At 39.7% G+C, this 6,677-nt stretch overlaps 1 long non-coding RNA gene across 1 annotated transcript; it reads right to left on the bottom strand.

The window, feature by feature from the left end:
• Positions 1–704: 704 nt before the first annotated feature.
• LOC125482893 lies at positions 705–1,346 on the bottom strand. Its single transcript, XR_007261882.1, has 2 exons — positions 1,259–1,346; positions 705–939 (listed from the first exon to the last, which is right to left on the bottom strand). It is a non-coding gene; the product is annotated as an uncharacterized LOC125482893 (long non-coding RNA).
• Between the last annotated feature and the right edge of the window lie 5,331 nt (positions 1,347–6,677).

Here is a 6,677-nt window from a genome sequence, read left to right on the forward strand (position 1 = left end):
CTACAGCACATAGGTAAATTGAGTTATAATGATATCTGGTAACATGGGACTGGGCCATATCATTTAACACGATGCCTTGTAAGTTCACTCATAAGAATGTTGACATTATATTTCTACACAACCACACACTACTTAAAAAAGTTGTTTTTTTGCCGTTCACTTCGCATGAGTATCCTCTGTTTTTGACCCCTCCATTGCAGGAAAATATTTTCCCTATCCTGTCCAGACCTCCACGAGTTTGAATACTTATATAGAATCTCTTTTCAAATTTCACTTCTACAAGGGAAACAGTCCCAATTTCTCCAATCCCATGTAACTGAGGCTCCTCATCCTGGACCCATTCTTTTATATCTTTTCCTCACTGTCTCAGAAGCCCTCATGTCCTTCCTAAAATCTGGCCCTAAAAATTGTGGTCATGTTGAGGTTGAACCAGTATTTTATAAAGGTTCACCACAATTTCCTTGCTTTTGAATGCTATGCCTCAATTTATAAAGCTCAGGATCTCTTTTGCCTTATGAAGCACCTTCATTGATTTGAGCACATATATCTCCAGGTCAACCTGTTCCTGTAATTCCTTTTAGGATATTAAAGCAAGAATGCTTACTCAGCTCTAGAAGCACTTTCCTAAGACCAACTCATGCAAAAAATTGTGGAGTCTGGGATTGAATCTTCTCTGAGATGTGACTTGAAGTTGAGTCTTGGAGTTAGTGATGCTTACATTTATTGCACTTCAAATAGACAACAGATGTCATGCATTTGGAAGGCACTGTTGAAGAAGCCTTGGCTTTCCAGCACTGATCACTGCTTTCATTGCTCCTCGGCACTTTGTTTCTCCTTTCTTTCCTAGTTTGATGACTTCCCACTACAATTAATTCTGTATTGCTTTCTTCACACCAGATGGTTCCATTTTTGTTCTTTGTAGCTTTTCAGTTCATCTGCCTTCAAGTATATCAATAGAAGTGTTAATTAAATAACTGAGTGGTGCTGAACAGTTCATTTTTATTCACAGATCCAGATGTAAATTTGTTTAAATATTAGGAGTTTGCCAGTGCTGACGCATTTACGTGGAATTTTAAGTAAAAGGATGAGCCACGATAGAGTGGCAACAATTCAGCAAATATTTCAACTGAATAGCATTTCAAACCAATCACAGACTTTGTAAAGATTGAAGAGATAGGGATTTAAGTTAAGCAAACAAAACTAAAGAATAAAGAAAGTCCAAGTCCAAATATAAATGTGCAAGCAATTGACAGCTTACCCCGACACTTGTGCCCATTGTTAGGAACATCACTGCTTTTTTCTATTTTTCTCACTTTTGGTTTGGAACTGTGAGCTGAAGTTGAGAGTTGAACTTTGGACTTTGAGCAGTAGTTCGTTTTTTTAAAACGGGAAAAACAAACAAATTGATACTTGTTTATGGGAACTGGTCCGGAAAATTAATTGCAGTTTAATTATTGTTCTAAGACTGCTGTAGACACTCAGACACCTGAGATGTATTATGTTCAAGGTTTGGCAGCTGCTTAAATGTTAAAGGGGCAATCAAAGGGAGGTGGTACTAAGGGAATGTTGAAAAGAAAACAGAAAGAGAATCACAAGATTGAACTAGTTTGGGTTGCTGTTTAGGCAAAAGGCAGCGTAGCTATGAAAGCTACTGGACAGTGCCTTGATTTTTCTCCAGTTAACTTCCGGTATTGAATGATTCTGAGAAAAGAGCCCCAGTCTATAAGGCATTAGTAAAACTCTCCATTGATATGTGGAAGCTGTTTACATTAATCGGTTACTTTGGAATTCAAGATATCCAGTCCCACATGTTGGTAAATAACTCATTATGTGAGGATTGCATGAAGGTTTAGCGACCATTGCTTGAAACTGCTTAAACAATCTGGCGACTTACAACTCTTTAATTTTCTTTTAAATTTATTCCATATCTGTGTCTGCCTATATGTGAGAATGGGGTTTATGATCAAAGCAAATTGGGTTTAAATCATAGGTATTCATTAGAATTATATGTTTCAATGAGGTTGCCTCTTATTCTTCTAAACTCCAGTGAGTAGAGTCTCAACATGTTTAGCCTTTGCTCATCAGACAATCCCTCCATACCAGGAATCATCCTAGTGAAACTTGTCTGAACTGCATCCAATGAAATGATATATTATTAAAATAAGGGGATCAAAACTATTGACAGTACTCCAGATGCAGTCTCATTAGCACCTTGTACAGTTGCAGTAAGACTTACCAAGTCTTATCCTTCAATCCCCTTGAAATAAGCGCCAACATTCCATTAGCCTTCCTGGTTACCTGCTACACCTGTGTGCTAGCTTTCTGTGTATTGTGCACAAATACACCCAAATCCATTTGTGTTTCAGCTTTCTGCAGTTTTTCTCCATTTAAGTATTATTCTGATCTTCTGTTCTCCTTTCCAAAATGAACAACTTTGCATTCCTTACATTATACACCATTTACCAACTTTTTCCCATTTGCTTCAGCATATCAATATCTCTCCATAAACTGCTTCTACCCCTCTAATAGCACAGTGGCTCAGTGGTTAACATTGCTAACTCACAGTGCCAGGGACCTGGGTTCAATTCACCCTCATGCAATTGCCTATGTGGACTTTGCACATTCCCCCTGTGCCTGTGCAGGTTTCCTCCCACAGTCCAAACATATGCAGGTTAGGTGGATTGGCCATGATAAATTGCCTGTATGTGCAGGCTAGGTCAGTAGCTGTGGAAAATGCAGGGTTATAGGGGAGGTGGGTGGGATGCTGTTTTGAGGATTGATATGGGCTTGGTGGGCTGAATAGCCTGCTTTCACACTGTAGAGATTCTATGAACCTGCCTTTCCACATATTTTTGTGTCATTTGCAAATTTGGCTACAGCAGATTCACTTACTTCCTCCAAGTTTTTAATATATATTGTAAATAATTGTGATCTCATCACTAACCCCTGTGGAATGACATTGATCACAGATTGCCAACTTGTGACAAGAATCCCTTTTCCCCACTTGCTGTTTCCTGCCCATTAGTCAATTCTCTATCTATGCCAATATAATACCTCCAATACTTTGGCTGTCACCTTATATCATAGAATTCCTACAGTGTGGAAACAGGCCCTTTGGCCCAACAAGTCCACACCGACCCATCCCCCTTTAACCCACCTAATCTACACATCCCTGAACACTACAGGCAATTTAGCATAGCCAATCCACCCAGCCTGCACATCTTTGGACTGTGGGAGGAAACTGGAGCACCCGGAGGGAACTCATGCAGGCACGGGGAGAATGTGCAAATTTCACACTGTCGCCCAAAGGTGAAATTGAACCCAGGTCCCTGGCGTTGTGAGGCAGCAGTGCTAATCACCGAGCCACTGCGCTGCCCCAAGTGGTATGATTTTGGAATTCTCTACCTCAGTGGGCAGTGGAGAAGTGTCATTGAATATTTTTGAGATAAATAGGTTCTGGTTATTAGGCAAAGCAACGAAAGGTTATCAGGGTAGATGGGAATGTGAAATGTGGAACACTAACATATCAGCCACAATCCTATTAAATCCTGGAGCAGACTCAGGGTGTTGAGGGGCCTACTTATACTCCTAATATGTTTGTATCCTGATTTGGATCTACACTGCCAATCCTTCACAATTGCTGTGTCAAATTACAAAGACTGGAATGGTTCAAGAAGGCAGCTCACCACTACCTTCTCCAGGGCAGTTAAGAATGGACAATAAATGCCAGCCTAGCTAGCAACACCCACATCTCCTGAACAAATAAGAAAATTAACAATAGCAAGAGGATGAACAACTAGTGGTGTTGCAGGTGGCACTACATATGTTATACTCTGAAAAACTAGCAGGATACAATAGTGCACCAAGTCTCATGGATGTAATATAGATAATGTTGCATAAAGCAATGCACTTGTATTAAAGATCATGATGCTGACATGAACACAGATACACAGGTAGTTCTGCTGTAAAGCGTGTTTTGTTAATGCAAATTGGCTGTAACGCGATTGCTGAATAGTGGATGCTGTTTGGATAATGCAAACTTTCTGCTGTATATGTATAACGATTTCCCTATAATGTATTTTCTACAGCACGAGGTCACACAAGATTGCAACTATTGCATTATAGGAGAACTACCTGCACATGATTAAGAATTACCCTTTGAGAAAAATAACAGCTAGATTGAAAACATTAATTGTTGACCACATATATAAATGAGTATCAAAATGTGATTGCAGTATTCCAGATTGGTGTCAAGGTATGGAGATTGCATAAATTATCAACTTAAGTTGCAATGTGCATAGTTTGCTGACTGACATTTACATTTTATACCTTGAATGCTTCCTTAGAAACTTACACAAAATTAAATTAATCTTAATTAGTTAAGTGTTCAGAAATGAAAGTTGTTCTTACAACATTAAAAGGAATTTTATGAAACAGGTGACCAAACAGCAGTGCATGAAATAATAAGAGTTGGAGTACATGCCTGTTGATTCTGATTTGACAGATTTTTGGGGTGAGGAGGGTGGGTTGGTGGGGAGAATGACACAATTTAAACTATGCAAGATTTTAAATAGAATATTAGGCATTTCTTCTTTTCCCAGAAGAAATGAAGCCTCTGAAATGCATTGTCAGCAACTTGCGGCTTAACCTTTTGTGAGGTACCTTGTCAAACATCTTCTGGAATTCCGAATACAACACATCTACTGGTTTCCCTCTATCCACTCTGGTTGAGACTCCCTCAAAACTGTAAGAAATTAGTCAGACACAATTTCCTTTCTTTAAGCCATGCTGACTCTGCGTGATTAGATAATGATTTTCCAAATGATCTGCTATTATTTCCTTAATAATTATTTCCAATATGTCTCCAATAATAGATGCTGGGCTAATTGGCCTATAGCTATCTGGTTTTTGCCTTCCTCCCTTTTTGAATGGGATGACACATTTTCAAAGTTTTCCAATCCTCTGGTACTTCTCCAGAATCCTATGACTTTTTTGGAAAAGATTGTTACCAGAACTCAGTTAGATCATGGATAGTTATGGAAAAGAAGAAGGATGGACTGGGAATGTAATTTCTAAGCTAGAGAAAGGCTAATTTTATGAAAGTAAGACGTAATTTGGCCTAAGTGGTCTGGAAGCAACTATGCATAGATAAAACGGTGCCAGACAAGTGGGACACTTTCAAGGAGGAAGTAAGGGAGAGTTCAGAGCAAATAAGACATCGTAAAGACAAAGGATGGCACCAAGAATGGAAAACCCTGTATGTCAAAGAGCATAAAGGTTAAGATTAAGAATAAAAGAGAAGCCCTGACTGCAGTTCACGACTTGACTTATTACTACTCCCTGGACTGATTGACCTAGACATGCAGGACTGACCCTGGGCTGGGAGGATATGAATGCCAGGCAATATTCTTGCTTCTTGTTCCTTTCAATGCGGACCTCTGAGGTCCATGCAAGGGTTCCAGAACTGAAATGATGATGACAATGTGCGGACCTTTGGAGTGGCTGCGCGACTTAGAGGGTGATTCAGGGTGTTGGGTTCCACAAGTGATCAACTGACTGTGTCAAAGCCCCTGAACTGATATTGGATGGTGCCCTTGACTAACTACAGTAGAACGTCATGGCTGTTGACAGATCCCTTTGACTAAAGTGAGGACTACTCCACTTAGATTGTCAGACATGGTCACTTGATTATACCAAATTTAGTGAGATTGCCATGTAAGCTGATGGCATGTGATGCAAGGTGCTATACAGCGGCATGTCCACCCCTTGTTTGATCAATGCTGACAAGCTGCCTGGCAAATGTCTGTAGGCAAGGCAGCACACAAGTACAGTGAGGCTTGAAGCTCTGAATGATGAGGAAATACGTAAAATTATTTGGCAAAGGCAAGATGCTGGGAACATCCAAGTAGGCATTAAGTAAGTGAGCACTAGGAAAGCAAGCTAAGATTCTGAGAAGCAGTCTGTTTCAAAGCAGGAATAGGTGCTTGTCCTGCATGCAAACTGGCTGCCAGCAGCAATGCAATATAAAGTGTCAGTGCACTCCAAAGTGCTGTATTCCATTGGTGAACTATATTATAGTGAGCCAAAGATATGCTATGATGATGTGTTGAGGCTATTTGTCAAAGAAAGCAGGTGGGTGCTTCTCATGAGCATACCCTGACATGTTGGGGATGTTCGCCAAGATGGAGGTCAGAAGGAGCAAGCAGTGTAGTGCAGCTGCAGGGTACCACTCTGACTTCCTTGTCAGGAATTGTCATCATCAAGTTTCCCTCCACTGCTTGCTAAAATGGCAAATTGGATACAAGCAAGGCAAGATTAGATAGTAAGAAGATGTTAATATATGCAAATAGGCTCTTATCATTTACAAGATTGCAGTCTCACCATAAATATTTTGGATGGAAAGTCAGACTTTTTTTTCTAGACATTGAGAAAATCAGTGTTCCATTCTCACCATATTTTAATATCTGACTTGTCATTGCCCATGGTCATGCAAGGGTTAGCTGAATACTGTTCTTTAGGCTAGCCTCCCTAACATCAGTTGTCAGCAAAGTGTGGCAATTTATTGTTACAAAAATCTTAATGACACACTTAGAAAATAATATTTTGATCAGATAGTCAAAATAGTTTTATGAAAGGGTAATTATCTTTCACAAAATTTGAGAGAGTTTTGAGGATAA

The sequence above is a fragment of the Rhincodon typus genome, chromosome 4 (assembly GCF_021869965.1).
Source record: "Rhincodon typus isolate 14 chromosome 4, sRhiTyp1.1, whole genome shotgun sequence".
NCBI classification, from domain to species: Eukaryota; Metazoa; Chordata; class Chondrichthyes; order Orectolobiformes; family Rhincodontidae; genus Rhincodon; species Rhincodon typus.